The sequence below is a fragment of the Cibotium barometz genome, chromosome 48 (genome assembly GCF_041138505.1).
Source record: "Cibotium barometz isolate CiBa-2024 chromosome 48, ASM4113850v1, whole genome shotgun sequence".
In the NCBI taxonomy this organism is placed as follows: domain Eukaryota; kingdom Viridiplantae; phylum Streptophyta; class Polypodiopsida; order Cyatheales; family Cibotiaceae; genus Cibotium; species Cibotium barometz.
Genome location: NC_141093.1, coordinates 16322555 through 16342444, shown reverse-complemented (window position 1 = coordinate 16342444; position 19890 = coordinate 16322555).

Below are 19890 nucleotides of genomic sequence, written 5' to 3'. Positions count from 1 at the left end.
AACCATTGCTTACACCTTAGTTTTTGAACAATCATTACATGCATGCTCTAAGTCTTGTTTCATTGAGCTTTTCGAGGAATACTACTAGTCTCTTTAAAAAAGAGTATTTCTTGTCAATTATTCAAGATTGAATGGCAATTTTGAGACTAGGTACGACATACTTTATGCTTTCTCACTTTATGTGAGAAAGACTGATAGGGGGATTATGTCAGTGGTCATCTATGTTAAATTGATTGTCACAGGTGTGACATTGACGATGACATTATGAGGTAAAGATACTTCTCAAAGAAGAAAGTTTGAAATGAAAGATTCATGAGCTGTAATACTTCTTGCATATAGAGGCAATCGGATCACACGTGATGGGATTTAGATTTGCATAAGCAATATACTTTGGAAAAATGATGTCCAAGTATGGGGGGATGACAATGTGTAAGCCAATCTTAGTGCCATTAGAGTAGAACACGAGGTTGTTTCTAGATACATGTGACCTCTTGGAGGAACCTACATGTACAAGTGCATAGTAGGCAATTTTATTTACATGAAGATTACTAGACTATATGTAAGCTATTTGGTTAGATTGGTGAGTCAGTTTATGAATGCCCCAAGGAAGCCACATACATTTAGATATGGCTAGGACTCAAGTACATAAAGTCCACAATATATTATGGACTTTTCTATGAGGTTGGAGTACAGGTACAAGATATACATATGCAAATTGGCCCATAGTGTCGTAGAGCAAACAAGAGATCTACCAGCAGATTTATGCTCTCTTTTGGGATTACTTCTAGGCAGCAAAAATAAGAGAAAGCGGAGAGTTTCTTTTCAAGTACAAAGGTTGAGTACATGATTGTTATAGTGACAATTGAGGTAGCTTGGTGTTGCATAAGCTACTTATAGATATGGGTAAGCCCATGGATAGGAAGTTATCATTTATTATGACAACATGTATCATGCTAAGACAAAGCACATTGAGGTGCATTATCATTTTATGAGGGAGAAGGTTCTATTAGGTAGGTGATGTGAATTTGGTTTATCATTTTGTGAGGGGGAAGTTTCTAGTAGGTAAGTGATGTGGATTTGGTTTATGTCAACAAAGAGGATCAAGTGGCTGACATATTTACAAAGGCATTGGGTACTGAGATGCCATTCTCTGTACCCAATGCCTTTGTAAATATGTCATTTCTAGCTTTCTTTTCGCATCTTACCTTCTCAAATTTGCACAGTCAGGTATGGCCAACAACTTTACACATGATTTGTTTGGTATTCTTTCCAAAGATGATAAATTAGATAGGTTTAATTACTCCCTATGGCACTTTATAGCCAAAACTTTTCTTGCAAAGGGCTTCTGGGGTCTTATCAGTGTGGTGAGTAATGAACCCCACCTTGGTGCAATTTCTCCTACTACTCCTCAAAGGGGTCAAGGCTAATAAACCTAGTCTCAAGTCTCTCAAACTAATGCTGATCAAAGACGATTCACATGATGCTCAAGCTTTGGCATTAATTGCCTTGTCAATTAAAAGGTCCATTTTTCAGCACACTCGCCCTTGTAAAACATCTATGCTTACTTGGAACACTCTAGAAACTATTTGTTCTTGTAAAAAAACCATGCTTACTTGTAAAAGGTCTATTGTTCAGCAATTTACTCTTGTAAAACATCCATGCTTACTTTGAACACTCTAGAAACTATGTATCAAGCTAAAAATGATGCATGAGTTACTTTTCTCACAAAAAGTAACTTGATAATGAGAAAATACAAGAGAAGGGGTCTATGAATAAACACTTAATCAATTTGCTTAACTTAAGAGAATAACTTCTCAACATTGATGAGATCATTCTTGATAAGGAAATGGTTAACATCACCCTTAACTCCTTGCATGAATCTTATCAGGGTTTTAGTTCTTCCCTCCGACTTTCTTTGAGAGGTAATGTAGTCCCTCTTACCTATTAGGAGCTTATTAGCTTACTATGCAGAGAAGGAACAATCCAGAAAGAATGCCTCTGAGAGTTCTAGCATTGATCAAGCTCAAGGATAAGGGCAAGAAATTTGAGCACCGGAAGACCAATTCAAAAAAACTTCCGAGTCTATATAAGCTTTCATTGTTCATCTTAGCTTTATTTTTGAGGTGCCTTTGTCATTAAGCTCCATCTTCCTCCTACAAGTTACCTAGTTAGAATGTCATCATCTATAATCTAAATTAGTACCTTGTACCAAGTAGAGAACTTTATGGTTATCTTTTTTTTTTTAATGCTCAAAATTCTTCATTGGTGTTAGTTTAACTAGCTCATACACCTGTGCAACTTAGGGACATTTTTGAGAGGCATGTGAAACCTTTTTATGTTAGTCATTATGTTCAGATCTTTTTTGAGAGGTATATGGAGCCTTTTTTGAGAGGTATATGGAGCCTTTTTTGAGAGGTATATGGAGCTTTTTTTGAGAGGTATATGGAGCCTTTTTATGTTAGTCATTATGTTTTGACCTTTTTATGTTAGTCATTATGTCCGGACCTTTGTATGCAATCAACAAAGCTCTCTTGTGCTTCCTAGTCTAGTGCATGTAGTGAGGATTGAGCTCATCCTACCACCCATTGTTGTGCTTCTCTCTCTCTCTCTCTCTCTCTCTCTCTCTCATGCACTTTCCCTTCCCCCTCCCTTGAGTGCCAATGCATATGAAACAACTACTTAAGTCGTGCACCCCCCACCATCACTCATCACGAGAGCAGCACCAATATTCTAACTTTTGTATGAATTTTTTTTATTTTATATATTAAGCAGAGGATTGCATCGTGATATGTGTCATGTAAAGGGAGCCAACACATATATTACAATGATCATGCTAACCAATGAGGGATGAGCATTTAGTTAGATCCTCCTTTTTTGATGTCGTAGTGTGGGAATAGATTTGCACTATGCAGATTACAGTTATGGTATTTGTAGATGGAGTAAGTGTGGTACTTCAGAGAGAGATGGAATCAGAGGAAGTTGCCACAAAAAAAGCCGATCAAGTTACATGTCATCATAACCCTGACACCACCTACACCATTTTTGAAGTTGCACTCATCTTGCACCTTCCTAAAATAGTTTTACAAATGGCTACATCCAATCATTCTAAAGAATTACTTCTTAATATGTTCGCATATGAATGCAATGAGAAGAATGACTTCTTAAAGTGATTTTTTGTACCATGGCCCCTACGTCTATGTAGACCCAAGAGTGCATGGTATATAAAATTAACTTTAATAATGACTTCTTAAAGTGATTTTTTGTACCATCCATGGCCCCTACATCGATGTAGACCCAAGAGTGCATGGTGTTTAAAATTAACTTTAAGAATGACTTCTTAAAGTGATTTTTTATACCATGGCCTCTATGTCTATGTAGACCTAGGAGTCCATGTTATACAAAATTAACTTTTGAAAAACCAAACTTCTAGGACCAAGGAGTGTATTTCAAATAGTCATGAAATTAGTTATTTACAAATGATCATATAACTTAGGAAAACACATAAGCACAATTTCATTAAGATTGCACATGATATGCTTAGTACTAGGGTTTAGGATTTGGCTCTTTAATCGGATTCAGGTAGTAGCATTGCAAAGCATATGCTTGAACATGGGATTCTTCACACAATATCTTAGTCAATTTATCTTTAAAAGGAATGGGTTTAGTGATTCTATAATACTCATGATCCATCAGTCTAATCTAGTTAGGTCAATGGCAAGTCAGGAGAGGACCACCCGTGGGCTTAATATTTCCTAATAGGTTAGATCCATGACTCTGCAAGGTCAAATCTACTTATTGAGTGATGACCTTTCACTGATAGGTCGGATCCACCAATCTACTAACACTTCTTGAGTGATGACCTTTCACTACTGCCATCTGAGTCTTCTCTCTATGCTAGTTTGGATTCACCAATCTACTAACACTTTAATACTAGGTTGGATCCACCATTCTATTGAGTCTCTTGGCTGGGTTAGATCCACTTATCTGCTGACTCATTACTATTGGGTCAGATTTGCCAATCTAATGTGATGATGTAGCCAAAGTTGGGAGTATTACATTATTATACTTGCATTGTTTTTTGCTTGTGGAAGCATCATCTAACTTGTTCAAGGTACTTGACTAGTCCTCTTGGATGTCAGAGATCTTATTCCACAACACAACAAGGATGGTAAGATGCCATTCGTCGTGATTTCTTCTTAGGCATTAGTCTAACCATCTTGGTCAAGTTTCTAGTGAATTTGATCCTCTCTATGTGTTATTCTTTGGCCCTACATATTTCCTTTGATAAAAACTTGAATCCGAGACTTGTTTGAACCTAGAGTTAGGTGCATCTAAGGACACCTCTTGGGTCTTGTATCCTTTTTCTCTCCTCTAGTTTCACCTCAACCCCTTCACATTCTCATTCTCTTCATTTTGGTTCATTTCTTGGTTATGTTGGTTTGAAACAGCACTTCCAACTAGAAAATTTAAAACTTTTGAGGCCTCAACTTGATTTTTGATGTTCATTCCGTTTTTTGAGATATCGAGCTCAACTAGTGCTACGACAGACATTTATAACCTACCTCAGTGATGACGACTTTCACACTTATGCCACTGGCATGGTTGGTGAGATTATGGTCGATATGCTGCCAGTGGATGTGATAGGATGTGTGACAACCACTTTGGAGTACTAGAGTTATGGCATAGTTATAGCAGCAATTCATACAGTCAGGTTCACACTATAGAACGACCATTTTGTCAACTTGCTTTTTGATGTTCATTCTGTTTTTTGAGATATCGAGCTCAACTAGTGCTACGACAGACATTTATAACCTACCTCAGTGATGACGACTTTCACACATGCCACTGGCATGGTTGGTGAGATTATGGTCGATATGCTGCCAGTGGATGTGAGAGGATGTGTGACAACCACTTTGGAGTACTAGAGTTATGGCATAGTTATAGCACCAATTCATACAGTCAGGTTCACACTATAGAATGACCATTTTGTATGTTTTTTATAGGAGAGTACTTTCCCTTCATGTATGTACTCTTATCTTTTAGTTATATGGTTGTAGAGAAGAGAAGAAGATAGAAGAAAATTCAGCCATCCATCTCTCTTGTGTCTTGCACTCTCTTGTGTATGTGTGTGTTTGTTTGCACAAGGAACTCAATCTCTCTCTCTCTCTCTCTCCCCCACATTCTCTTTATGGTATCAGAGCTCTGGTTTGTGTCAGAGCTAAGGAGGCAAGCAAGAGGCAAGAACAAGCAAGTAAGAAAGCGGTACATGGGTAAGAACAAGCAAGCAAGAAAGCGGTACATGGGTAAGAGCATCATCATCTCCTTCCCTTCTTGGTTTAGGTAAGAACAAGCAAGCAAGAAAGCGGTACATGGGTAAGAGCATCATCATCTCCTTCCCTTCTTGGTTTAGGTACAACACCCCTCGGTAGCTCCAAGAGCTACACATCTCTGATTGAGGAGTTGTCTTCATCGCAAGCTTGGAGGTGCATGTTGGTACGTAGTATTTTATACTAAAATTAATGGCCAGAATCACGTTTTGAGAGTGTCTTAATCTATATTTTGTCACTACAAGGTATTTTTGACAGTTTCAAGAAGTTATGGGGTTAAGAACTGCCTCTGTTTGAAATCTGCTTAATACGGTGCAGTAGTGCATTTTGGGAGTGCAGACAATGTTTGCACATGTATTGCTGACATTGGGTGTATGTACATGTACTTTTCCAAATATTATAAAGAACTTGGTTTCTGTTTTGTACAGATGGTCTGCAACAACAAGTGAGGTTTAATCCTCAAGGATGTTTTGTGGAATACTTTAAAAATCAGTGTCGCTTGGTTTCAAAGGGTAACAGAAATGGTAGGAGGTTTACTTTGGATGTAAACATGCTTGAAGTAAAGGCAGCCATGTTTGTGCATGGAACAGGTGTCATTGTGCAGATATTGACATATGGCACAAGTGCATTGGTCATGTGAATGTACAATGACTAAAGTCTTTGTAGGCCCAAAATATTATTTTTGCAGGTTTGCCAAAGTTTAAGGTTGATTGTATGCACAAAGTATGTGAAGCATGCCAGGTTGGTAAGCAGGCCAAACATGCTTTCCCACATAAAAAGCATGTCAGTGCAAGGCCATTAGATGTCATACATTTAGATGTATGGGGACTGGCCAAGATTGCAACAATTGTAAGTTGCAGGTATTACGTTACATTTATTGAGACCACACTAAGAAAATGTTGGTTTACTTCATGAAGGAGAAAAGTGAGGTGTTTGCTCACTTTCAGAGATTTATAGCCTTGGTCGAGAAGGAAAAAGGCATGCAAATAAAATGCCTGAGATTAGATGGTGGGGGAGAATATTTCTCCAATGAGTTTAGTGATTTCCTAAAGAAGCAGGGAATCAAGGCTGCCTTCTTACAGTTTTTCCTATGTAGAGACCCTGATAGAATCAGCAAATTGTTTCGGCCATAACTCTCTGATAAAATGTTATATTAACGTCTTCAAAAGGCCAAAGTGACCTATGAGACCAAAGTTACAACCATGTGACATCTGATATACTGTCTGGAAAAGAAAAGAGATAGCCCCACAATACATCAATAAGGGGGAAGCTAACGCTACTAGTCAAAATGGGGTACATGAGTACATGGATACATGAATACATGAATATGGGGGAGTACAAAAGTGACAGTAGTACAACAGTATTACAACAGTATATGGCTGGAGTCGTAATCATCCTAGGAGCTCTAGCATGGGTCTCTATCGGATGGCCTGGATATCTACCATAGTGAGATGACTGGTCGAACGAGCCCGATGCCTCACAATGATGCTCTGAATCCTCCGGTGTAGGCACCGTCTCCGATATGAGGATCCGCGAACCCTCGGGCGTCTAGATCTGCCCAACTGGATAGCTCTCTCAACTAGAGTCCCACAAGGTGCCCACTGCTAGGCTGTCGGCTGTGTGTCCTCCCGGGTAGTCCCTCTAAAGAAGTCAGTAATCTGTCTCTATGGTGTGGACTGGATAGCTCTCTCAACTAGAGTCCCACGGGGTGCCCACTGCTAGGCTGTCGGCGGCTGTGTGTCCTCCCGGGTAGTCCCTCTAAAGAAGTCAGTAATCTGTCTCTATGGTGTGGACTCCCTACCAGTCGAGCCTCTGCTCCTCCTGATAATGGACTCTCTGAGCCTGCGGATCTCCAAGAGATAAAAACCCAAGCATCGCTGATCCACAATAGTCCATGACTCTAGCCAGTGGTCCAAATCCCTCTCTGAAAAGGCAATGGTAGCGCCCTCGAATATCATAATATGCTATGCAGCAACAGATGTGCTCCTCCGTCTCTGGCTCTATCCAACAAATCGGACAAATCCTGTCCCCTGGAGGTATGCCTCTAAATCTGCCTATCTCTATCTCTAACTGATGTGAAGAGGTGCGGATCTGCCCAATGGCGCACCTCAATCCATGAGACAGATGGGTATCCATGTAGCTCGGTCTAAGTATAAAGCCATCCTTAGTGGTGCGGAGAAGATGGTCTCTATAGAAAGCCATCTTTGTCCCCAACTCCGGTAAGGGCTCTAGCCATGTCCTCCTAGTGTCCAACTGAATGAGGTCCTGTCTGATGACTTTACCAATCTCAGAATGTGTCAAGGTGAGAGAGGGTGCCTCTAGCGAGTACTGGAAGGGTGGAAGTCTATCTAAACTGAACCCGTGGTGGAGGTCAAACCAGGATGCTATCTGCGCATACCAACATGAAGTGTCTCCCTCCATGGCTAGCTGATGAGAGGACTCTAAAGCAAGTCGTGCATACCGGTGTCGGGGAAGCTCCCAGGTGCTATGAATGAAGGACATTGATCTGGCAAGAGCCTCGACTACGATTGGTGGTGCTCCCATCTCGGCTCTAATAATCTCATGGGGTACCAAGGCCTTAGCCCGAATCATCCTGGAGATCATTGACACAAGTGGTCTCTCCATCGATCTCCATCCATCGTATGTGTGTCTTGATCGACTATGACGATCTAGGCTAGGCCCCCAAATCTATACTCCATATAGCATAGCCGATGTGACCACTGTGTAAGAGTTGTTTTCTGAAACCGGGCATGGATCTGGTTGATTGACCTTGCTGGTCCTCAACGGATGAGTCCATGGCTCGCTCTTGAAACTATACCGCACATCCTCTCTAGACCTCCTAGTGCTGCATATCCTCTAGTCAATCTGGCCTCTGTTGCCCCCCTCATGGAAAATGTGGGCCGAGTGTGAACACCACTCCAAGATATGTGTATGAGTCAACATACTCCACTGTCTCCTGCCCATATGTGAAAATAGGCGCTGATCTCCAAACCCACTGAGCTGTAGTGTTAAACACCATAACCTTTGTCTTACCAAGGTTAACTGAGAGCCCACTGTCCTGTGCATAAGCATGTAAAGTATCCAAGTGCCTCTATATACCCTCTGGTGAGTCTGCTACTATAAGCACAATATCATCAGCATATAAGAGCAGAGGTATCTAAGTGCCAGCCAACTGGGCTCCTCTGTCCCCTCGTGTCCCAATATAATCAGAGATCTCATCAGTATAGTCCAAATAGAGTCGGAGAGAGTGGGCAGCCCTGTTTCACCCCTATAGTGGAGTGTACTGGCTAGGAGAGACCCTCTGAAGTCCACACCTGCCCAACTACTGTCTCATAAAGTGCCATAATACCCCAAATGAGCTCATATGGAGATTGCCTTGTGTGGTGGTGCAAGCAACTCTACGGTGACAGCATGGAGGTGGAGTTTGGAGGATTGGAGCTTCTCAAAGTGAGCTTGGAGACCTCAAGGGACATGAGCTCAAAGTGTTGGTAAGAACCCCTACTACAATAGTTATGATCTATTGCTCCTTTCAATGGTGAATGTTTAGAGTTCCCTCTTGGGAGGTGTCATAGCCCATAACATTTTTGGCGTCGGGGAAACACCATTGTTTCTTCCTTCGTCCTCTTTGAGTTTTAGCTCCCACTATACATGTTTCATCGTTGCTCTTGCATTCAGGTAGTGCATTGTGTAAAGAATGAATGGATATTGTTTGAGTGGAAGTAAAGGTTTATGATTGAGAAATTGTTTGTTTTTATCGTGTGGGTTGAGTACTTGGGTGACCCTAGAGGAAAACTACACTATTTTTTATCGTGTGGGTTGAGTACTTGGGTGACCCTAGAGGAAAACTACACTATTTTTTCTTTTAAATTTTGATGTTTGTATCACCAAACTTGTTGGAAGTAAAGATTTATGAGAAATTGTTTGTTTTGTGGGTTGAGTACTTAGGTGACCCTAGAGGAAAACTACACTATTTTTTCTTTTAAATTTTGATGTTTGTATCACCAAACTTGTTAGCATGACCAATTTCACTTGGCTCAAGAATGTGTTTGTGCCAAGCTTTGCCCGAAGTAGTGAGATAGATGGAGCCCTGTGGCACAGAGCTGCATAATATTAAGTAGTAGAAGGAAAATGAGCCTATGTGAGACTATGTATCCCGGCTCAAGCACTTGAATTCAAGATGTAAACTACCGGAGAGGCTTCCTCATAGTACTCCACTATTGATTTCTACATCATTTCACCCTCATTCGCCGATGGCTCCTCAATCAACACTTGGTTGATTTTAGCCTGTGATGGTTGTGGGGGTAGAACAGGTGTGGCAGTAGAGGCGACGCGTCCTGTACCCGGGAACATCCCTCTTGGTAAATAGGATGGGTTTGTCTAACCATAGTACAGTGGAAAGGTAAAGACATAAACTCAAATATGAGGATGGAAGCACTACTATGTTTTGGTTGCGGTGGACCTCATCAAATATAATAGACTGTCCTAACAAGAATTTGGTTCATGTGCATCAAACTTAGCCAATGGCAGCATTGCCTAATGACATGCCAGTACTTACTTGTACTAAGTGTGGGGTTGATCATTTGATCAAAGATTACCCATATCACGCAAGTGGTTCTGCTTACACTTCTAACCATGCCACTATTAGGACCATAAGTGTGCAGCATGGAAACATCACGCCACTGAATGTCCTAACATGAGCCCAAGCCCAACAAGGGGACAAAGGGAAGAACCCAGCAGGTGCCACCATTTCTAGAACTAGCAGGAGGAGGAGAGTGAAAAAAGTGGGTAAAGGTGACACCAGGATTACAATCCAAGATGGATCCTGAAGAAGATACTATTGACATCGAATCCACCCAATCAAAGGGAGAGAGTGATCAAGAGCCAAAATCAGACGAGCTTGCCCAAGAGGCACAAAGAGAGAAACCAGCAACCCCTAAGGGGTTTGGTGAATATCCAAATGCTAAAGAAGAGATAAGAAAGCTTGAAGAAGCTAAGGCTCTAGTGGAAGAGTGCCAACATTTTCATGAAGCCAAATTAAGGGCTAACCGGGCCAGGGATACAATGTATCCAAGAAACGAGCCGATAAGGGAAAGAGAATTGGATGTGCCTACTCCGATTATAGAAGAGTCTGAAGGAGGATCTCAAGGAGACATGATGGCAAGCATATTTGAGGAGGCTGAGCAAGATGTGTCCATTCATTCATTCATTCCCTAGGAGTGAATATGAGACACACACGTGGAAGGAGCCCTCACTTGCCAAAGAGCCAAGAGACATAGGCAGTCTCGCAGCAGCTGCTATCCACTCCTGTCCAAATGTCATTAGGATAATTGCTATACAGTTCACAACATTGTGGGCAGACATAAAAGAATGGGTAGAGGGAGGATTAAACCCAACAACCATAGACCCAGTCACCTCTAGCGCAGAAAGAAACTTAAGACATGCAGGGGAAAGAACGCCTACATTTGTCATGATACCGGTCAATCAATTGGGTCGGTATTATGAAAGTGACGACACTAATGCTACAATCCTAATTCATCATAATGGGTACTAAGCATTGGCTATCCTAGATGGAGGAGCGACAGTTAGCATCATCACAAAACGATGTTGGGAGAATTGGGGAAAACCAGATTTGGAAAGAGCAGATCTTATCGTTAAAATGGCAGATTGAACATCTTCAAGACCCATGGGGCTTTTGAAGAATGTACAACTTAAACTCTTTACGTTCCACTACTATCATACATTTGTGGTAATGGACTTTCTGCACCAACTAGACTCATATGACATAATCTTGGGAAGACCCTTCATGAGGGAATCCAAATTGGTGCATGATTAGGCATTAGACCATGTGTGTATGTTCAAAGGGACTCACAAATCCTAAAGATAGATCTGCAAACGTGAAAAGCACACCCAATGGAAGGGCACCTGTTTGGTAATGACTCACTCGGTCACCACTGAGCGAACCACATCCATATAAGTATGTCAACCAATGGTGGAATTTTTAAAGGAAGAAGAAGAAGCTGAAATGTATGCATCACTTCCCCCTCCAGGTTTCAGTGAAAACTGAATGCATGTGCTAGCCACCATAGATTATGCAGCCCCAAGGAACCCAATGCATTGAATATGGGAATGTTCCTACCACCTCTATTGGTATGGTTAATGTAAAACCAGGTGAAGAGGAGTCGGAGGAGAAAGCATCTAACATAGAAGGGATTGGATCACAAGGCCACACACCAGTGCTGCCCAACGCCTTAGAAAGATGGCAGAAGCAGAAAAGGTATATCGCTTAACGAAATGCCCTGCTAACAAAGTAAACCCACGGATGTCGAGTGCCTGAGATATCTTGAAGCTACTAAGGTGCACGATGAGTTTCCTAAGATTTGAGGTGAGGAGTTGAGCAAGATATCCTTAGAAGGGAAACATAAGGAGGAGGACATCCCTCAAGAGCTGGAATCGCCTAAGCTTACAAAGGTGGGGCGCTGAAAATGAAACAAGGCTCTGGAAGCCGAGCGCAAGGCCAAGAAGGTGATGGCTCAGGCTGCTCAAACAAAAAGAGAGAATGAAGATAAACCAGACCCACTCTCAATACCAGACCATTTCAAGACATACACGATTGACGAGAACAAACATTGGTCCAATTGATAGCCAAAAGAGTTAAGGAAGATGGTTTGTCCACGTCATACGATGGTCCTGCTATAGGGTCAAAGAAATTGATATTGTAGAGCCAGGGGAGGAAACCAAACCTATCTATATCACTTCTCACCAATACCCCTGCAACCTTCCAACGGTTGATGTGCATAGCCTTCAAAGACTACGTGCAAAAGTGGTTGGAGGTATTCATTGATGATATGTGTGCACACTCATGATGGTCGGAACATCTGGCTTGTTTAAGAAAGGTGTTTGAGCAATGTCAATTGTATCAAATATCCTTAAACCCTTTGAAATGCCAATTTTGGTCAAACATGGTGTGATCTTGGGACACATTGTCTCTAAGAATGGCATTTCCACTAACGAAAGTACGATCAAACTAATCTTGGAATTGCCCCCACCCACCAATTACAAAGGTGTGTAGAGGTTTATGGGCCTCGTTGGGTATTATCATCGCTTCATAGTATTCTATGCTGAAATTGCCAAACCATTATATAGACTACTCATTGTCTTTGAATGGACTGAAGAATGTTAAGAATTATATGATAAATTGAAGCAAGAACTAGCGAGTGCACCAATTCTAAGACCGCCCAACTGGGATCTTATATTCCATGTGCACATCGATGCATCAAACTTCGTAATAGGAGGTGTATTGGCACAACCAGGTGAGTTTAAATTGGACTACCCAATCTGCTTTGCTAGTCGCCAATTGAATGATGCAGAGGTAAATTACACCACCACAGAATGAGAGGGTTATGCTATCAAGAAGTATCGACATTACCTATTGGGGCCAAGAAATTTATATTCTTTGTAGACCATCAAGCCTTATTATATTTGGTGAATAAGCCTTGCACCACAGGAAGAATCACCCCACTGGTTGCTCTTACTCTTGGAATTTGACTTCACGTTCACAGTAAGAAAAGGAACACAACATGTGTTGGCCGATAACGAGGAACTTGCAATTGGTGTTGATGATGATCTCCCCATATGCTTGTTTGTTTAAACTGGACATGGTGCAAAAATGGAGTGAAGAAATATCAGACTATCTAGCTTATGGTTTTTCGCAAAGAACGACCTTTAAACAAGGATAAAATACGTCGGCTTATTAAACTGGCTGCACCTTATTAATTAATTGCTGGAGAATTGTACAAGCTAGGTAAGGATAATGTCTTAAGAAGATGTGTGCAGGAAGATGAATTTGTCACTATATTAGATGAATCACACTCGGGAATAGTCGGAGGACACTTCGCTGGGGGGAGATCATAGTATGCAAGGTGCTTTAGCACGATTATGGTGGCCCACATTATTCGGGGATGCCATGGAGTTTGTAAAAAGGTGCAAAGAGTGTCAAAGATTCGCTATTCCACAAGAAAGAGACAAGATGCCGCTTACCCTTGTGATTGTAAAAAGGTGCAAAGAGTGTCAAAGATTCGCTATTCCACAAGAAAGAGACAAGATGCCGCTTACCCTTGTGATTATAAGACAACCTTTTGAGAAGTGGAGTATTGATTTTGTTGGACCCATTAGTCTAATTGCACCTTCGTCACAATCCCGATATATGATCATGGGCACAGACTATTTCACAAAATAGGCAGAGGCAAGAGCCTCTAAGCGAGTTGATGCACAAACAATGGCTGAGTTCTTATATGAACAAATCATTTCGAGATTCGGCTGCCCATTAGAATTAGTGATGATCGGGGTTCACATTTCATTAATGAGGTGATTGATCACTTACTTGTAAGATTCCTTGTAGTCCACCGAAAGTCATCACCTTATTGTCCACAAAAAAATGGTCAAGCGGAGAATACAAATAAGATTTTGTGTACTATCTTGACAAAAACATTAGAAGCAAGTCGCACGGATTGGGAACATAAGTTAATTGCAGCTTTATGGGCATATCGAACATCGTTATAAGGTAGCGACGGGATATACTCCCTTTTGTCTAGCTTATGGCATTGAGGCGATCATACCTATAGAGTACTTAGTTCCAAGCCTTGCGAATTGTGGTACAAGAGAGATTAACTGAAAATGCATTAGTCGAAAGGTTGGTTGATTTAGAGAAACTTGATGAAACCCGGCTAATGGCATCACGTGGTCTTATGGTCAAGAAATTGCAGAGAAAGCGTTGGTTTGACCATAACCTGAAACAAAAAGAACTAGAAATGAGGGACCTTGTCCTCATGTATGGTGTCAGAAGCACCAAAAAAAAAACTGAAGTACAGAGGATTAGGACCATTTTGAGTATCCGAAATCACACCTCAAGGGTCGGTCCGAATTGAAACTATTGAGGGTGTACAAATGGAGGGTTACATTAATGGAAGCAAGCTTAAAAAGTATTATGGACCATTGACCCAAGAGATGCTCATGCAAGAGCATCTACTAAAACAAAAGAAATACCTAGCCAAGGAAAAAATCAAGCAAGCTCAAGAAGAAGCCAAGGCAAGGGAAGCCAAGGCCAAATAGAGACTCCAGGAGAGAATATTGCATGTGAACATGGCTTCACTAACCCTCCTTGATGAGGATGACCTGGACATTGAGCTAGCACATCTCAGTGTGAAAGTCTCTATGACTAAAAGTCATGTGACAAGCATTTCATTAATCGATACGGGATCTAATCTCTTATGAAACATGGAAAGATCTAGACAAACCTCACATTGAGGCCACCATTGCACAAGTACAAAGTGTGCATTCGTCAACTACCAAAGCTGTGGGATTTTTAAGTGTTAATATTTCCATCAAAAATAATTCCTTGGTTGGGAAAGTGTTTGTTATGCTTGCATGATCTATGGAGAAAGAAATGATCCTACGATGATCTTGGATTTGTGCCAATAATTATAATATCCAGTGGGAAAAGAGGGATGCACAACTTAATGAAGGCAAGGATATCATTACAGTGTCGTTATGGAGCCCATTAAACAAGGGAAAGCACACTATAATAGATGACATGAAAACGCCAATGCCAAATAAAACAGCTATCATACCACAGAAGGCGTCAACATCATTATTGAGCCCATTAAACAAGGGAAAACAAGCTATGATAGATGACATGAAAATACTAATGCTAAATAAAACAGCTATCGTACCAGAGAAGGCCCCACACAGAAAAAAGTCTCCACCATTAATTCAACACTGGGTTCCTAAGAACCAACTTTGAGCAACCCAGGGATACTATGATGTAAAAGGAGTAACTGGGGGATCAAAGAAAAAGGTTCAGCTTCAGAAAAGGGAAAGGAAAGTCCATCCAAAGTCAGCCAATAGTATTCCAACCTAACCTACCATCCACAAAGCACTCAAAATCAATGGGTTCGAAAGGATTTGTTAGTTGCATAGGGTTATTACTAGGGCAATACAACAATATAAGTGCCAAGGTTCTACCCAAGGTTCAATACTGCAAATACTTTTAGAAATATAGGGAAGGATGATAAAAGAAAACAGGACCAATTTTCAGCTAAAGCAAATGCTAAGAAGGTATAAAAAATGGTTTGGAGCAAGAAGCCCATTAAACACAACGAGCAATGAACAGAAGATAGCAATACCGCCAACTGCACCCACCAAGATAAAAGAACTGGACAAAGTTAAGGAGAAAAGAAGAGAAAGCGTGCAACCACATGTGAACCAAACAGAACCCAATCAACAAGATTCAGTGGAGGCACTCTTCAATTGGATGCTTCAATTGGATGGAGGGAAAGATCAAGCACTCCCACAGTGAACTGAAGCGGTTGCAAACAACAACAAATTCCCACAAGTGCCAAGGTACCAAATTGGTTTCCGTGGCAATAATAAGCAGAGATGAAGTAAAAGAGGTATCCATTTCTCAACAATGGGTACAAGGTAAAAATGTTTGAGTTTCATGCCATGAAACATGATCATTTGTTCCATGTGTATTCAACCATTCTTTGAATGCATGATGTGGAAAATTGAGTGTTTAAGCATGTAAGGAGCATACAATATCAACCTTGCACGCTCAGGAGGATCAGAAATAGTTCATGTCGTGAAATGCCTTAGTCTTTCATGCCATTAAATTGTAAAAAACAATTCACGTCATGAGACCCTTAGCACTTCATGTCATAACTGGTCCAAAATGGTTCATGTCGTGAACCGCCTTATTGCCTCACAGTGTGAAATGGTCACATTCCCTCCGCCAATTGTAAAATGCCATGTGGCATACTTCATTAAGGTAGCCACCAAGACCGACGGGCTGCTTCATAAAATCAATTTCTTTCCTCTCTTGTGTATTATGCTTGTGCGATTTCTTCAAACGTTTCTCATCGCAAATTTTTGCTCATTGCTCTTGGATTTCCAAGTGATCTTCCGCCCCGCATTGTTTGCAACTCCAATTTGAGGTGGAAGATTGTGCTTTAATCTTGTTTTCTTTCTTTCCTTTGTAAATTGTTAGCACACAAATTGCATTTCATGATAACTCGTGCAAAAAGCAGTGAAAATTTGTTCCGTGTGCTCTCATTGTGCTATGTTGTTTGTCACCCATCATATATCTTTGCATAGAATGTTTCACTCTTGATGGATTTTTTCCCCTGAAATAGTAGTCCATTTTTTCTTGGGATCCACTCGGATCTTCATGATGGACCTACAAAATCCTAAATCTTTTCCCATGTGTTTAAATTATGCCCTAGCTTACGCTTAATATCATTTCAAAAAATCATCACGGTTTAGGCCTGCTATCTCACAGGTTATCAGGCCAATGCCTCAATTTATAGAGTTTACATCCAAGCATCTAATCCCACTGATTTCTCCTTGATTCACTCCCATAAATTGCTACAAAAAATGCCTAAAAATACCAAAAATGGTAAAAAAATTTATTGAATAATCTCTGCTAAGATATGCCAATGCAGGGCCTCATAAATGGCCAATACAACATGAAAAAGGTGATGTAGACCCTCTGAAGATGATATAATAACACCTCCTCTTCAGCGTGGTCCAATACCAACACGCTAAAGTAACACCTCCATAGTAGCTCTCGGAAGTGCTTTGGTGAAGAGATCAGCCACATTGTCCTTGGTAGAATAGTAGGCCCAGTCGAAGAAGGCCCAACTTGATCTAGTCGCGTACAAAATGATAATGCACTTCAATATGCTTGGATCGTCCCCATATCACAGGATTCTGTGCTAGAGCAATAGCAGTCTGAGAATCTGAGAAAATAGTAACCGAGGAAGTGTCGGCACAACACAAATGCTCCAGAATCTGATGAATCCAAAGTGCCTTAGTAGAGGAGAGAAGGTAGGATTTATACTCATCCTTGGTGGTGGAAGAAGCAGAAATAGTCCTCTGCTTTTGAGACTTCCAAGAAACCAATCCAGAACCAAGCATGAAGCAATATCCAGATGTAGACCTTCGAGTATCAATACAGCTTGCCCAATCAGAATCTGTGAAGCCAACCAAATCATCACCCACAAGAGTAGGTGATGCCATAATCTGAAGTACCTCAAAGATAACGAAGAACTGTCAAAGCTACCTGCCAATGAGACCTTCGAGCGGTTAATGAGAACTGGCTGAGGACACTCATAGCGTAGGAGATGTCTAGACGGGTGTTGGCAAGGTAAAGCAATGAGCCAACAATTTGCCGGTACTCTATGGAATCCACCAAGGGTGTATCATCCTCCTTGGATAACTTGGCATTAGGATCCATGGGACAAGAGAGAGGTGTACAATCTGATAACCTATAAAGTGTGAGCAGCTTCCTTGCATACTTCTGCTGATGAGAAATGAAGGTATAGTCATCTTTCTGCCAAACCTCCAGCCCAAGAAAATAATGTAGAAGACCAAGATCAGTCATCTCAAATGTCTCTCAAATCTTGGACTGAACTTGTGTGACCAACCTAGCATCATGATGATGTCATCGACCTCCGGATCCCAAAAGTGATACCCTTTGGATCTCAGACTATAGCCTGTGAAGATCATCCTCTTTGACTTCGGGGGGCAAGTGGTCGTTTTCTTATCTAGGACATGCACATAAGCAACACAGCCGAAAACACGAAGATGAGATACAGAAGGCTTGTGTCCCCTGTAAAGGCCTCCTTTGGAGTCATCCCCTCAACCGCTTTTGTGAGAGAGCGGTTAATGAGATAAACTAAGGTAGCCACAGCTTCACCCCATAAAGCAGGAGGGAGACCTGCATGATGCAACAAAGCACAAGCCATCTCTTTGACGATCCAGTTCTTTCGTTCCAAAACTCCATTTTGTTAAGGAGTGTAAGGAACTGCAATCTGTCGTGAATGCCCTTCGAAGAAGCAAGGAAGTCATCAAATGGTACAAACTCGCCACCATTATCAATCCGGAGGAATGAAACTCTACCCCCATACTGATTTTCCACCATCGTGATCCAAGTCCTAAAACTGGCAAAAGCATCTGACTTGCAAGCATCAAATCAGACTTGCATCTTGATTTGAGTGGTCAATTTGTTAATACAAAATCAGGTATAAATCTGTATTCGCATTGTTTGGGACAATGGGATTTTTGAGCTTATATGCTTCATCATGTAGCTCATCTATAATGCTCATAAATCACTTGTACAAGGGCAAGACACTTGCCATTGATAAGGCTAAGACCCCCTTAAGCAAATTCAATGTATTATCACGTGAAAGAGATATGCATCATCATCGTGTCAAGCTTCATGAACATATTGAGAATATGATCGATCTTTGCCTACATGGATTTCATTACACAATGAAATCAAGGATGAAGAAAACCAAGGGCTACATCAACATCAAGATCTACATCGACATAAAGAAGATCAAGAGCTACATCAACATTACGAGGTTTTTCAAGAAGATCTTCATTATCATATTGGTCATCAAGGGAAGACTCTCCCTTTATTTCTAATTTATATTTTATGTTAAGGGATCTTTGCCCAAGTCATTCCCCAAAATCTGAATCTTCTGGACTTTTTGGGTTTGTGTTATATAACATTAATGTTATAAAAGGCATAGGTGGCTTCCTAAACCAACTAAGGCCAACCCACTTGTGGTCACCCCTCTATCCTCAGTGAAATGTAATCATAACTAGTTGTTTAGCATCTATCATCATTGATTAACATTGTAAACCACCATGAGTAATACCTACAGGCACTTGGATAGTCATCATAAACAGATTTATAAACAGTAACTAGAGCTAGCATTGACATCATAGTAGTCATGATATTTTGTTGACGGATGGTGTTGAAATACCACTTGACATTGGGGATACGAGCATCTAGTCATTAGGTGTATAGTCAACTTAGTCTAGGTGTGAACAACCTCTTAGTTAGAGTCAAAAGATAGGGTTTAATCCCTATAATGGTTCATTTATCTCATTCTCATTCATTCATAATACAATCACCTTGTGTTGTGCCCAACTTGTTCTCTCTTCGCTCTCTTATTCTTCCTTCTCAACCATGGAGAGATTTCATCCTCCATAGCTCCATGGTTGAACCTATCATTGCCAACAGACATTAGCTCCAAGAGAACCACTAAAAGGTGGCAATATAGGTGTTAAAGTACACCAAAGATACCATTAGGTATCGTATTACTTACACATTGACTTGACTAGATTTTGTGACTCGCATTAGATAGGAGATTGTTAAAGTACATCAAAGATACCATTAGGTATGGCATCACTTACACATCAAGTGATATCTTGATCAAATTTTGTGACTCACATTGGGCAGGAGATTGTGAAAGCTAAATATCTATTTCTAGTTACTATTTTTATTAGATCTAAAATTACATCTTGGATCAGCACCTCTACAGTTGCACTTTCTTCTACAAAGGCTGAGTACAGCAGCACAAAGCACTCTGGTTAAGAAGGATTTCAGGAGACATAGGTGTTGCTCAAAAGAGAGCAACAATGTTGCTATGTGGCAATCACAATTGCATGCTAGTGATTACTAAGAACCTAGTGTTTCATGCTCCCATGAAGCACAGTA